The sequence below is a fragment of the Panthera leo genome, chromosome F3 (genome assembly GCF_018350215.1).
Source record: "Panthera leo isolate Ple1 chromosome F3, P.leo_Ple1_pat1.1, whole genome shotgun sequence".
Lineage (NCBI taxonomy): Eukaryota > Metazoa > Chordata > Mammalia > Carnivora > Felidae > Panthera > Panthera leo.
The window spans coordinates 60,560,818-60,575,140 of NC_056696.1; the positions used below are offsets into that span (position 1 = coordinate 60,560,818).

Here is a 14,323-nt window from a genome sequence, read left to right on the forward strand (position 1 = left end):
ATGTTGTTCTTAGGAAATACCGAAGTAGGTAGAGGTGGGGAAAAAGCATAGCTCCTTCTCTGGGCCACAGTGGGTCAGTAAAGTTTTACATACAGTGAGATGTTCACCTGTCTGATCGGCACTGTCGAGGATTTCTTCCCTCTCATCACCTATGACAGACACTTGGTGTGGCGCTGGAGTCTGGGCCAACAAGCTGGCAGCCTGGATTGGGAGCTGCTAATGCCAGGTGTATGTTTTTGGACAAGCTCCTTCACCTGTCTGGAACTCAGTTTCCTCACCTGTAATGCGAGGTCGTCAGTCTAAAGGTTCATCAGGCTTCTTTATTTCTTTGGAGCTACCTTCTTCTCAGCATGTTCTCTACCAAGAGGCAGCTGGAAGTTGTCAGAGCCCTATGTGCTGATTTGTAAGTAATGTAACAGGGTAACAGGAAACCTGTTGGTTCCTTTTATGTCAGCCCATGCGGGGAGTTATTGCCTTGTGCATAGGACCGGTTCCAGCACCAGGAAAAATGAAACTTGAGAAGTTCACGGGAGAATGTTAAGATTCAGATCATCATCTAGATAGCAAATGGTGGAGGGGCGGGGGTGTTCCTTAAGGCATTGCCTCAAGTGACATTCTTGCTGTCTGCCTTCTATGCTGTTGACATTAAATAATTATAGTAAGATTAGGAGAATCATTATGGAAACAGAGCATAAGCTCAGAGGTTTCTGTTCACCATCGTAAATGCTTTCTCAGAAGGTCATAGTCAGGATACTTTAATGTGAGCCCCACTGACATTTTGGGTGAGACAGTTTGGTATTTTGCATCTATGGCCTCTTTCTGCTAAATGCCAGGAAGGTCATCGGTCATTGTACCAACCAAAGAGCCTTAATACATTCGCAGAGGACCCTGGGGACAAAAGATTTCTTATTGAGAACCACTGGTTAATTTAGTGATCATAACCAGACAGCATATTTGTTAGTATTTTCCCCATTCATTCAGAAGACCACATTGAAAGGAATCTAAGGCGTCATTTATCACAACTCCCTTACTCCATAGTTGAGGGAATTGAAGTAAAGTGCCTCGTCCAAGACCACGTTATAGTTACTGGGGAAGGCACATGTAGTGTTAGGCTCTCTTGCGCCCACTTCAGAGAGAGCTCCCCCAAATACCAAAGACGTATTTGGGACTAATAATGGAAATGGCTGTAACTTTCATTGGTGGATGGCCCTCCCTGAGGTCCTGAGCCTTGGGGTTTTCTAGAATGACCAGACCCTTAAACGGTTTATCCGGTTCAGGAAGGCTTAGGAGCCTAAAACAGAGCAAAGGCCACATTTCATGTTCATGTTTATTGGCTGCATCTTAACATATGCAAAATTGGGGTGTGACTCACAAAGTTGAGATGTGGTGAGAAAGCGCTGTATCAAAGTTTAATTTGTCACTTTTTTTTTTCTTGGTGGCCCATAAAATGACATGTTCTATAATTAAAGCATCTTATATTTGATGGATTATGGTAACTGATTGCCAGGACAGGTTGTAAAGATCATTTCAATTTGAACAATTCCCAGAGGTTTGCCGCGTGTGGCAACACCTGTCTTCTTAGTTGGTTGGTGTGCGTATGACAAAGCAGTACAGATATTGGAGACAAATTGAAGAGAGGTGCTCTAAGCAAAACTGACGAGCTGTCCAATTTCTGTGTCCCATCCCTGGAATAAATTTCCGGTAAAGTCTTTGCTGGCCTCCAGTTTTGTCTGTGGCCTTTAGGATCTGGCCATGGTGCTGACTGTTCATAGACCGTTAGTACTGATTTCCAGCAAATCTGGTGCCCAAAGTCTAAATCCTGGAGTGATAATTGTCATGTCTCATTACCTAACTGCTATTGTGGCATAAGCCTTCAAAACTAGTCAAAGAAAAATAACAAAGGAAGTGAGAAGGTGATTTGAGCTAACTTTGGTTTCAGTATGGCTGGTGAAATGGGGTGTCTGGAGATGCTCACCTGGCAAATGAAGGCACAGTTGCCAGACCTGTAACATCCCTTGTCAGTCTGGAGAACTGTGTTAGACGGGGGCCGACGAGGAGAGTAGAAACAACTGTCATTATTTAAAATGGGGTTTAATACAGAGCGTTCGTCACACAGTGATGGGATCGTTGAGATGCGAACAGATCAGGATGGTGAAACAGTCTACAACTTTGCAGCAGAGGAAAGCTGCAGAGTGACAGGTGATAAAGCTTCTGTGGACATCTGGTGGAAGCCGCCACCGCGGTGGGATTTTCACGTGTGACTCAGAGCCATGGAGGAGGTATAACAGCTGTTGGAGGCACGACCCAAGTAGAGGGGGGTTGAGGAAATACTTTGGTTTTTTTCCCTTTCTTCTGACTTCCTTGTGAGTGCCTGTAAACACATAAATGATGGAAGTATTAGGACTCCTCTGTATATTGAAGAATAAGTATTTATCCTTGAAGGTAAAGCACCTGTAAGTCTAAAAGCGCCTTCATTGGGAGAATAAAATTCAGCTTTACAGAAATTGGACCCATACATACCTTCTCAGGTGCACATTCATCATGTAGAGTAACCCACGTGATATAAAGAGAAGCTATATTAACCTAGAACCTGATAGCAAGGTTAAGCTGCAGCCACTGAGATAGCACATTAGCCACCTACGTGTCCCCAAAGCTCAGCCGTACCTAAAATGGTAAGGTATTTCCCATTGTCAAGCTTCTTGAGAGCCTCTTGCTCTGGTTCTCACTGGTGTCAGTGAAGAGGAAACAGCTAGTGCAAGGGAGGGCTCATTTAAGACTCAGTCTAAGACAATACGCGAAATGGGCCCACTTGCTAACATTTGTGTTTTGTGAGAGACGTTAGTTTGAGTCGTTTGGGTTTTGCAGGCAGAAGCACTGCTCAGCACTTTGCCTCAATCCCAAGGGGTGATAACGAACGGAGGAGTAGAGAGCAACCTGATGTGAGGGTAAAAGAAAGGTGAATCATGCTGCAGAGTCCTTTCAGAGGCCCGCCATTCTCTTACCAGCCTAGGTATCCATGGCTTGGGTGTTTAGTAGCCATTACACTTGACAGAGAGGACAGAGAACTGGCCCTCGTGCTTGGTAGGGTACTTGGAGATGATGAATGCCAATGGCTGTCCTGTTCGTGCCAGTCTTAGGTCACTGTATACTTTTCATCCAGTCACACCATTATTTTTTAAATATAATTTTACTCTCCCCTAATTATCAAAACTGGAAGGAATCACTCTGAAGATGTAGATTAGTTGAAAAGGTATGAAGACCTCTGTTGACTGAAAGTAAGAATGCATTATGGAGAGGGTGATAACCCAAGATGGCAACACAGGTCGTTCCTGACTTCACTTCCTCTCACCAGAACAACTAACATCTATTCAAGGACAACACACCACTGGGAGAATTCTAGAACACAGAGTGAGGCTGAAACCATCCCCCACCTCCCCACGCACACTTCCGAGACTGCATTAGAAGGGTAAGAGCAGGGACTAAATGTTGACCACATTGCTTCTGTCCCTGAACAGCACAGCACCACGAAGAGAGTTCTACCCTGAGCCACTGGGTCCTCAAGTGGGAAAAGAGAACCCAGGATGGGACAACCAGCCTCCTACTCTGGAGTTCATAACTCACAGTTCATACCTACTGTGCCCAGGTAGTAATCCCAGGCATCAGTTTTGTTCATCTGCAGAACCAAGTTGGGAGCACAGTCTGACCAGAAAACTTGGTGGGATGTAGGTCCTCCTGATTGGGATCCTCAAATGAATAGTTTGTTTTCCCTAGAGCCTAGTTTGCCCACACTCAGGCAAGGTGCTGAATCACAGCCCCATCTGACCAGAAGGGCAGGTGACTACTCCTGGAAGCTATGAAGCGTAGTGGTGCTCAAGACAGGAGGTGGGCAGGTGGAGCTGCTCACGTCCGGAGCAAAAGTCACTACTGGGAATGGAGGCTATCCACAGGCGGAGGGATTAATTCATGGCCAAGGCTGAGGGTATCTCCTGACTCCTCCCAGAGAGCATGTTTGGGAAACTGAGAGTATTGTGGAGTGGTCCTTCCCCTTCCCACCCATGCAAGGAGGTTGAGACATAGTTCCATGCGTTGTGGAGAATATCTTCTGGCCCCATGTGACCAGAAGACTTGGAGACAACTCTTGGAAACTGTTCAGCCCAGTGACATTCAAGCCAGGAGAAGGGCAGACAGAGCAAATCGTTTTCAGGGCAAAGCTCGTAGCCCTCTTCGGCTAGGGAACTTGGGGTGTGGGCCGACTTGAGTTAGAGCAACAATCAAAGAGCTTTCCTGGTTTTAGAGCTGCTTTTCTTGCTGTGCTGAGGCAGGGAATATAATTCACAATCCCACTCATTGCTCAGTACAGCCTTCAGCACGTTTGGCCATGTCAGGGAACCCAACCAGAGAACACAGGAACCTGCATAGATCATCCAACAGCACCGCATAGGGGCGTTTGAACAGCATAGCCTGTGGCTTCCCCCATCTTCACAGCAAAACCAGTGGCCTCGCCTGTCCAGGTAATTCAGTGCACACTCAGGATTGATTTGACCCTGCAAACAATGAGGTTCACACTGTCCTACAAGGGCAGGGAAGCCAATTAATCATTCTACTTATTGCTGAATATAGTACCCAGTCCCAACACTCTAATAAGCCTGACCAGAAAATTCAGGAAACTGCAAAGTCCAGCCTACAGTCTCATGTGGGCAGGGAAACAAATGAGCAGTCCCAGTCGACTATTCTCAGCTGGTGGCACCCCACGCCCCCATTTTTGGAGTTCAAACAATTGCCTCACCCCAGAATAGACCATAGTAGAGGGTTCCAATTGTCCAAAGACATTACCATTAGATACACACAGAAACTGAAACTGAGCTAACTGGTGAAAAACTGTCTCTGCCAGAGCAAACTTGTAAAGTCTTGAAGAGGAGCCTCATTTCTCAAATGCACAAGGTATTGATGTAAGGAATCAATGATCACACACACACAAGTAAATATGACACCACCAAATGAAAATTATAAACCTGCAAACACCCTCAGGAAACAGAGATCTACAAACTGTCAGACTAAGAATTCAAAATAAACCTCTTAAGGAAGTTTGGCAAACTACAAGAAAACACAGACAACTAGGGGCCCCTGGGTGGTTCAGTCAGTTGGGCATCTGACTCTTGATTTCAGGTCAGGTCATGATCTCATGGTTCATTTGTGGGATGGAGCCCTGCGTTGGGATCCATGCTGATAGCACAGAGCCTGCTTGGGATTCTCTCTCTCAAAATAATTAAACTTAAAAAAAAAAAAAGGAAAACAGAGACAATGTGACAAAATTAGGAAAACAATGCATGAACAGAACCAGAAGTTTGACAAGGAAGTAGCAACCATCAAAAAACCCAAATAATACTTCTAGAGTTGAAAAATACAATAGCTGAACTGAAGAATTCAATAGAAAGTTTCAAAAGTAGACTCAACCATGCAGAAGAAAGAATTAGTGATCTGGAGGATAGGACATTAGAAATTACCCAGTCAGGGGCGCCTGGGTGGCTCAGTCAGTTAAGCATCCGACTTCGGCTCAGGTCATGATCTTGAGGTTTATGAGTTCAAGCCCTGCATCGGGTTCTGTGCTGACAGCTCAGAGCCTGGAGCCTGCTTCATATTCTGTGTCTCCCTCTCTGTCTTCCCCTCCCGTGCTCATGCTCTGTCTCTCTTTCTCAAAAATAAATAAACACTAAAAAAAAAAAAAAAAAAGAAATTACCCAGTCAGAGGAGCAAAAAGAAAAAATGAAAAAAAGTGAAGAAACCCTGTGGGAATTATAGAACACAATGAAAAAAAACAATGTTTTCATTATGGGAATTCCAGAAGGAGAAGAGAAAGAGAAAGGGACAGGAAGCATGCTTAAAGCAATAATGGCTGGATTTTTCCAGACCTGAGAAATGGACATCCAGATCCAATGAGTCAAAGAAAAAATTAATGGGGAAATATTTTTTTTGAAGAAAAGGAAAATGGAAAAAATACCTCAGAACTTATGGGGTGCAACAAAAGCAACTCCAAGAGGGAAGTTCATAGCAATAAACCCCTCTATTACGTAAGAAAGATCCCAAATAAACAGTCTAACTCTATGCCTCAAGGAAATAGAAAAACAACAGACTGAGTCCAATGTTTGCAGAAAAAGGAAATAATAAAGCTTAAAGCAGAATTAATAGAGAACGAAAAATAAAACACCAGAAAAGATAAACCACGCTAACAGTTGATTCTTTGAAAAGACAAACAAAATTGACAACCCCTTAACTAAACTAATCAGGGAAAAAAGAAAAAATCCAAATGAACAAAATTATAAATGAAAATGGAGGCATTACAAGCAATAGTACAGAAATTCAAAGGATGATGAGACTACTGTGAAAAACTCTATGCCAACAAACTGGACAATCAAGAAGAAAAGGAAAAATTCTTAGAAACATGTAACTTACCAAGATTGAGTCAGGAAGAAATAGATCTGACTAGACCGATGACTAGTGAGGAGATTGAATCAGTAACAGAAATCTTCCAAAAAAAAACAAACGAAAAAACCCCTCAGGACCAAATGGCTTCCCTGGTGAATTTTGCCAAACATTTTAGGAATTAACATCAGTCCTTCTCACTCTTCCAAAAAATTGACAAGAAGGGAACATTCCCAGACTCATTTTACAAGGCCAGCATTATCCTCATACCCAAAAAACCAGAAAAGGATACTACATAAAGACCACAGGTCAATGTTCCTGATGAAGATAGATGCAGAAATTCTCAGTAAAATACTAGCAAACCAAATTCACTAGCACATTAGAAGGATCATTCACCATAATTACATGGGATTTATCCCTGAGATGCAAGGATCGTTACACAAATGCAAATCAGTGTGCTACACCATATTAATATAATGAAAAAAATGATAGGATCATCTCAGTAGATGCTTAAAAAGCAGTCAACAAAATTCAGCATCCATTCATGATAAAAACTCTTAACAAATCAGGCATAAAAACATATCTCAACACAGTAAAGGCCATATATGACAAATCCATAGCTACCATAATACTCAGTGGTGAAAAGTTGAGAGTTTTCCTCTATGATCAGGAACAAGATAGGGATTCCCACTCTCACCATTCCTATTCAACATAGTACCGGAAGTCCTAGCTAGAGCAGTCAGGCAAGAAAACGAAATAAAATGTATCAGTTGAAAAGGAAGACATACAACTGTCTCCATACGCAGAAGACATGATTTTATATCTAGAAAATCTTTTTTTTTAAAGTTTATTTATTTTGAGAGAGAGAGAGAGAGAGAGAGAGAGAGCAAAAGAGCAGGCAGGGGAGGGGCAGAGAGAGAATGCCAAGCAGGCTTTTGCTTGGGATTATTTATCGTGCTTGAGGCAAATAGACCAATGGAACAGAATCAAGAACCCAGAAATAAACCCAAACATATCCAGTCAACTAATATTTGACAAGGAAGTCAAGAATACTTAACGGAGAAAAGATAAGTCTCTTCAGTAAGTGGTGCTGGGATAATTAGATATTCACATTTGTAAGAATCAAACTGGACTCAGATTTTACTCCACGCACAAAAATTAAGTCAAAATAGATTGGAAGACTTAAATGCATGACCTGAAGCCATGAAACTCCTAGAAGAAAACGGGAGCAAATCTTTTTGACATGGGTCTTGGTAATGATTTTTCGGATAGAACACCACAGCACAAGCGATGAAGTAAAAAATAGACAAGGGAACTACTTCAAACTAAAAAGCTGCTGCACCCCCCAAAAGGGACCATCAACAAAATGAAAAGGCAAGCTATGGAATGGGAGGAGGTATTTGCAAACCATATCTCTGATAAGGAGTTAATATTCAAGATATATAAAGAACTCTTACAACTCAATAGCAAAAATCCCCAAATAACCCGATTTAAAAATGGGCAAATGATCTGAATAGACATTTCTCCAAGGAAGATCTGTGAAAGACCAGCAGGCACGTGAAATGTTGCTCAATATTGCCAAGCACTGAGGAAATGCAAATCAGAAGTACAGTGAGATGTCACCTCACCTCTGTAACAATGGCCATGATCAAAAGGGCAAAAGATAGCAAATGCTGGTGAGGATGTAGAGAAAAGGGAATCCTCGTGCACTGTCGGCGGGAATGTAAATTGGTGCGGACGTGATGGAAAGCAGACTGGAGTTCCTCAAAAAATTAAATACAGAACTATCCTATGGTCCAGTTATTCTATCTCTGGGTGTTTATCCAAAAGAATTGAAATCAGGATCTTGAAAAGCTCTCTGGACTTCTGTGTTCACAGCAGCATTATTTGTAGTAGCCAAGACATGGAAACCTACGTGTCCATTGATGGGTGAATGGACAAGAGGTTGAGCTATATATACACAATAGAATATGATTCAGCCCTTAGAAACCAGGCAGTCCTATCATTTGTGACAACATGGTTTTCGACCCTGAAGGCATTATGCAAAGTGAAATGGGTCAGACAAAGACAAATACTGTATGATCTCATAGGTGGATCTAAAAAAAAAATAAAAACAAAACAAAAACACAAGCTTATAGAAAAGAAGGTCAGACTGGTGGATACCAGAGGGGAGAGTTGGGGGGTCAGTAGAATTGAAAGGTAAGTGATCAAATGGTACAAACTTCTGGAATGAACCATATGATGACAACAGCTAACACTGCTGTGTGGTACATGGGAAGTTGTTAAGAGAGTAAGTCCTGAGAGTTCTCATCACAAGGAGAAAGTATTTTCCTTTCCTTTTGTTGCATCTATAGAGAAGGTAGATGTTAGAAGAACCTATCAAGGTGATAGTTTCACAATATACATAAATTAAATCATCGTGTGTACGCCTTAAAGTTATACAACAATGGATGTCAATTTTTTCCCTGATAAAAACTGGGAAGAAATGTACTATGATTGCTGGTCCTCCCTGTGTATTATACATGCAGGGGTAGGGGTAGGGAAAGAGAGGGAGGAATGTTCTAGGTCAGTAATTCTCAAAGCGTGGTTTCTGGACCAGTAACATCAGCATCACCTGGGAGATCATTAGAATTGCAAAGTCTCAGACCCCTTCCGGACCTACTGGGGAGAAGGCCCCTCGTCCCAGAGAGAAAGGCCCAGCAATCTGTGCTTAAGTAGCTTAATTATGGTGGTCTTATGTTCAGAGCACCGGTATTCTTCCTCTTACCTTATTTCAACAATAAACTTTATAATTTACCAGTAGTGACAGTATCCAGAAGACTTTTTACCCTTAGAAACTCAAACCCAGCCGGGCACGTGGGTAACTCAGTTGGTTGAGCGTCCGACTTCGGCTCGGGTCATGATCTCGCGGTTCCTGAGTTCGAACCCCGCGTCGGGCTCTGTGCGGACAGCTCAGAGCCTGGAGCCTGCTCCGGATTCTGGGTCTCCCTCTCCCTCTGCCCCTCCCCCACTCATGCTCTATGTCTCTCTCTCTCTAAAATAAACAAACGTTAAAAAATGTTAAGAAAGTCAAAGCTAGCTCATTACGCGAAGTGTTTATGATGGTGCTATTAGCAGTGATTTCCTCAACATCAAGATCAACTCTGGACACCCAGTTTCACTTAAGGGTGATAACCATAAATCCTCTCTAAATGGCTATAGTGGAGTTCACTGCACACAGTTGTAGTATTTATAGTTAATTTAGGGCAAGTTCTTTCTGCAAAAAATATGGTTTCCTCACCTAATCTTATGTTTTCACCTGCGAAGAACCGTGGCCATGAGAATGTTGAAGATCTCTCACTTAGGAAGGGCAGCCCCACCCGAGAGGGCCGAGGGCCTCCTGGCCGAGTGCCCGTTTCTCCCCACAGCTGTCCTTGGGGACCATATGTTCCAGTCACCGGATGACTGGCTGGAGGACAAATCATACTGTGGTCCCTGCTCTGCAATGTTGGCCCCTCTCTGTCCACATTTCCATTTTCTTTTCTTTGGTTTCCCTTCTTCCGGCCTTTATCCCTAATTATCATAATTTTGGGTTTCTCTTTTTTTATGGCCTGTTCTCTTCTCAAGAAAGCATACTGGGTGGGTACTGATGGAACAGAGGGCCATCTGTGGGGTCAATATCAGTGTGAAAGAGAAATTCAGATCGTAGTTTAAGGGGCGGACTTTTCATCCCCGCTGAGCCCTCCAGTACGGAGGTAACTAATAATTCTCCAGTAATTTCTATAGCCACAGGAAGTTGGTTGGCATTGGTGAATGGATTTGTGAAAAATGGGAAGACAGGACTGTGCGGTGTGCCATGCATCGCGACTGTGACTTTTGGCTTTGTTCTGTCCGCTCTGTATTAATCAGACGTGAGCTATTTAACAACTAATTGTTAATCTCCTGAGTGCTCAGCCTGTCACAGAGGATCGGAAGATTATTTCAATGTGTCTGTTTTCTAGAAGCTTATTCTAGCTCTATGGAAGATACACAAAATTCTAATGATAATATTTATTTAGCGAGCATCAAGTTCTTACCATAAGCTTAGTACATAAATACTATACATCAGTGGTCTAATTTATTATTCCTAGCCTCTTGGGCAGGTGCGTTTAACCCTATTTTATAGATGGGAAGACCAAGACTTAATGCCGGCATCTTGGTCAAGGGCACCAGCTAAATGATAAAATGATGGAGTAAAATATTTGAATGTAAAGCAATGCTTTTCACCCCTTTGCTATACTACTTCCAGAAGTATGGCCTGACAGGATTCTCCTACTAGCCCAGGGCAGCACTTGTTTCAAAAAATCCGCACTTAAGAGTTTATAGTATTCTTTTCAGCTCCAGTGGTTAGAGAATGTAAAGCAATATATAATTTGAATATTCTTGGGTATCTAAAATGTTTGAGGCAGACAAACACGGGCTCAGGGTTTTTGGAAAAGAAAAGAACTGTCATGGAAGACAGGTGAGGGTGTCCTCAGGAGATTCGAGTCTTTTGGTACAGAATTCTGGCACTAAAAGAAGTATTCCCTCCCCTCCCCAGTCATTCTCTAGCCTGTTGCTCTATTTTGTTTTATTCCTGGCATATTTAACATGGTCGTGGACTGATTTATGGTTTTCTTTCTTTATTCATTGTCTGTCTTCTCCCAATAGAGGTAGGAAGGCAGAGACTTTATTGCTGTTGTCCACTCCTCCTCACCCCGTGTCTGGAAAAAAGCCCGGTCGTGGTAGGCACACACCCAGATGTAGTTGTGGAATGATGGGACATCCCATATGGGGAGTGTGGGTTTCACAGTGGGGATATGCAGTAGGTTCATAAGCAGTCAAGAGACATAGTAAAAATGAAAATATTGAAAATATCTTGCATTTTTATAGCATTTTACAATTTTTTTAAGGGCTTTTACCTACTTCTGCTTTTGAGTTCTTACAACCCTGTTAGGGAGGCGTGGCAGGTCTTTCTTCCCCTGATTTTATAACTTAGGAAGGTAGGGCTCAGAGGGGTTAGGTCCTTTACCTTAGATCACGTAGCCAGTGAGTGGTGGAGGTCAGTAGACACTGTGTGTCTGACCTCACTTTGCTCTTTTGAGTCTCTCATTGGTCTGTGGAATGGACTGGAGTCTGAAGGCACAGACCTGGGTGGGTACTGGCCTCAGCCTGCCTCTTCAAACCAGCAGAGGGCCTAATCACCACCGGGATGTCTCTGCCAAGGGCACACAGGCAGTCAGATCAGCCGTGGTCATCCAGGCAACTTCTGTGTATGATGAAGTCCACAATGAACTTGTCCAGAGAGGATTCCCTGCCACAATGAGGCCATTTACAGTGTCATCCAACTCACTCAACTCCCCAGTCGCCTCGAGGATTGTTGTCTGGTTCTCTTTTTAATTTGGAGAGAGAACCCTTTATCTCCCGACCCTGACTTAAACAATTTCATTTTCTCAGATAACTTTATCCTCCTGAAGATAATTAATGCAGCAAAATTGGACTACTTCAAAGAGATCTAGTATTCGATCCACCTAAGTCTGTTCCTAAACCAGAGCAAATGCCCTCCAACCTTATTAATATTAACCTAGGACAGTGTTATGCGTATCACATCCCTCGCCTAGTGAATCACTGGGCAGCTGGATTAATGAGCTTTTATTGAGGCTGAGCGCTGAGCCCCCAATACCTGATTTGACTTGTTAGAAGCTTCCAGTCCCCCTCTCTGGTACTAGCCACATCAAAACTACACAAGTTATGGCTTTTGTTTAGTGATGTCGGTATCGAGGAGTCTTCTGATATCCTGGTTATTCGTCTCTCCATATACGACAAATCTATGCATAGAGGCAGTGAGAACGTTTGCACCAGTGCTTAACAGTTTGGATGGCATGTAAATGTGCTTTTATTAAAACGGGGAAAGCAATGGAGGAACTAAGAGGAAAGGATGCAGTGTGTGTGTGTGTGTGTGTGTGTGTGTGTGTGTGAAGAGGCAGGGTAGGTATTAGCATAAAGCCTATTCAGATGTAAAAAGACCCCAAACTGATGCAAATCTATGGTAATTCCCAGGAGTGGAGATGTCCCTCCCTCCGGGGTCCTGGCTGGCCCCTCCCTCTGCCTGGCACAGAAGCCCCCCACCCGTCGTGGGCATCGCTGAACAAAGGTGCCTTTCTGGGACACGTTACCTCCGGCCTGACTCAGGAGGGCTCTTGGCTTCTGTGTGCTCTGCTCTGGAAGGGCTTAGCGCCTTAAGACTGGAGATCTTTGTGGGGATCCCAATGGTGGGGCACGTGTGGGGAGGGAGGGGAGGCTCCGTCCCTCTTGGACTGAAGAGAATGGCTTTCCAGCAGGAGCTCCAGGTGGATGACCCACCCCAGAGAAAGCCTTGCCCGTGAGCCTTTCTTTCCTCGCTCTTTAATAACAGGGACGCCGGCTGCGGTTGGGCAGTACCTGATATTTTGCAAATACCAGGCACCCTTGGATCTTTGTCACAATCCCATGAGGCAGCTTAGGCAGGGAGAGGGGGCGTGGGGGCACCAGACAGAGCATCCCCACTGTGTGCCCTCGGGCAACGCTATGCTCTGCCTGGGGCCTCAGTTTACTCATCTATAATATGTATATATATATACACGTATATATATATGTATATATATATATATGTATATACATATATATATATATACGTATATACATATATATATATGTATATATATATACGTGTATATATATATGTATACACACACACACACACACACATATACATATACGTTTCCTGCCTCATAGTGTTGTGATAGGGACAATGAACCAATGCAATTGTAAAATGACTGCATGCCGAGGAAAGGATTCTTATGTTATCTTGTGGATGAAGAAATTTGGTCTTAGAGATGTAGGGAATTTCATCCAAGGGGATACAGCTGAGGAGCGAAATTAAGGCTAGCATCCAGCTGTCCTATTTCATGGCCACAGTTACATCTTACTATATTTTGTATATTCACCTGATGCACCTGACCTTTCAATGTCCGTGGGAGACAGAGGCTGAATCTTCATCATCTGCGTGTCCCAGAACGGTCCCCCTACAGTGCCTGACGAAATGAACCAGTTCCAAGTCAGATCTTTCATAGGAACCTGAGTTGGGTCTGAGTCGAGACCTCCTCGAAGAGCCACGTGTAAGGCGGTTTCAAACAGTAGCTGGAGGGACTTTACTTTTCTAGAGGACTTTCCTTCTTGCCTGTTGGATTTTAGATGCTGCGGCATCTGGAGTTAACTGTTGCCGTGTTCGGGGAGAATGCAGTTCCAATCCTGTAGTGCAGGGCAGTGACCGAGATAGCTTCCTGTCTTCATACACCCTGTCTTCATAAATTCCGCCCTTCCTTCCTTCCCTCCCCCCCCCCGCCCAGCGAGTCCCAGACCCTTCCTCTCCTCCCCCGGCTTGAAGGACATTTATGAGGCTCATCGCTGGGGAGGCATCTAAGGCCCGTTCCTGCCTCTCCCTTCCCTACCATGAGGGTCTCTGCCCCCCTCCCTCGCCCTCACCTCCCGGGCCAAGCTCAGATATCTCTTTCCCTGTTTATGGGCCGTTGGGATTTTTCCAACAACCTGAAATGAATCTCCGAGGCCCCACAGGTAGGGCAGCCCGTCTCAGGGCCATAAACCATGGCTGGTGCTTTCATCTGTGATTGCTTATGTCATAAACGAGTGGGAGGGCCAGGCAAGGGGGAAGCAACAGCCCTGAACCATTCCAGATTTTTTTTTTTTATGAGAAAAGGGAAAGAAAGACCCCGAGAAACATGTTCAAACTTTATGCCAAGCAAGTTCATTTCACTCTGTTAGGCTGTGCGAGGAGACTTAATCTCTGGCCTTCCCCACTAGGAGTCAGATTTATGCTGTGTTTGTGTCTAAATGGCCTCCAGGGATG

General features: G+C 43.8%; 1 protein-coding gene and 1 long non-coding RNA gene across 2 annotated transcripts in view; one reads left to right on the forward strand and one right to left on the reverse strand.

Annotated features, from left to right (window-relative positions):
• The window catches only part of LMX1A (LIM homeobox transcription factor 1 alpha), a 159,532-nt gene that overhangs the window by 129,474 nt on the left and 15,735 nt on the right, over positions 1-14,323 (forward strand). The window lies entirely within an intron of this gene.
• LOC122212103 lies at positions 2,076-13,782 on the reverse strand. The gene is made up of 2 exons (XR_006198996.1): positions 13,404-13,782; positions 2,076-2,371 (listed from the first exon to the last, which is right to left on the reverse strand). It is a non-coding gene; the product is annotated as an uncharacterized LOC122212103 (long non-coding RNA).